Raw genomic sequence first — 836 nt, 5'->3', positions numbered from 1 at the left:
ATGCTACATTTTGTCTCATTCTAGAAATAAGTATTATTTATCCACAGATACATTAAATTAATTGGGAAAAGCGCCATCTATCTCATAAAGAGATTCATTGTCAAGATAATTTTACTTTTTTATGCTTGATAATTACTTATAAAAATGTCTAATAAATTTACTCTTTTGATCTATTGTGTACTATACCAAATTGCAGTAAGTCAAACAAAAGAAACATTTTTTTCCATTAAGGGCATTTTATTTGCACATATGTATTACATCCCTAGAAAAAGAATCCCAGGATTTTCTCTCCTGTGTGTTTTTGTCTTGCTTCTTCATGGTCCATGATGCCGGGTGAGGTTGTCAGGACAATGAAACCAAACTGGTAGGATGGAAGCAGGTTACTCTGTCATTTTTCTAGATCTTTCAGTAGTACATCAAATCTGGGACTGATGACTCCACACCTGTTTAACTTGCCCGTGACGTTCCCAGCTCTGTGGTCATCAATGATTTCAAATTCGCCAATGTAACCGAGCTTCATCATCACAGTGAGAAACTGGACGATGACTTTGGAGCATGGCCTAATAAGAACCTGACGTTTGCCTCTCTTTTCACATTGTTCATGCTCTTCCAGGACATTCATGCACACCATTGTGGCAGAATGGAAAGATGGCGGAAAGAGCACAAAAGAAACATTTTAACTCTTAGAAATTTATGGCAATAGAAACTTATTTTGATAGATTTTGTTGGTTTTTTTTTCTAAGATTTTATTTCTAAGTAATCTCTACATCCAACCTGGGACTCAAACTTACAACCCAGAGATCAAGAGTCACATGTTCTACTGACTGAGCCAGTCA

General features: G+C 36.1%; 1 pseudogene; it reads right to left on the bottom strand.

Moving 5' to 3' along the window:
- Window positions 1-262: 262 nt before the first annotated feature.
- On the bottom strand, window positions 263-631 carry LOC110575565 (annotated as a pseudogene).
- Window positions 632-836: the final 205 nt, after the last annotated feature.

This window comes from Neomonachus schauinslandi, chromosome 8 (genome assembly GCF_002201575.2).
Source record: "Neomonachus schauinslandi chromosome 8, ASM220157v2, whole genome shotgun sequence".
In the NCBI taxonomy this organism is placed as follows: Eukaryota; Metazoa; Chordata; class Mammalia; order Carnivora; family Phocidae; genus Neomonachus; species Neomonachus schauinslandi.
This window is presented reverse-complemented; position numbering and strand designations above follow the sequence as displayed.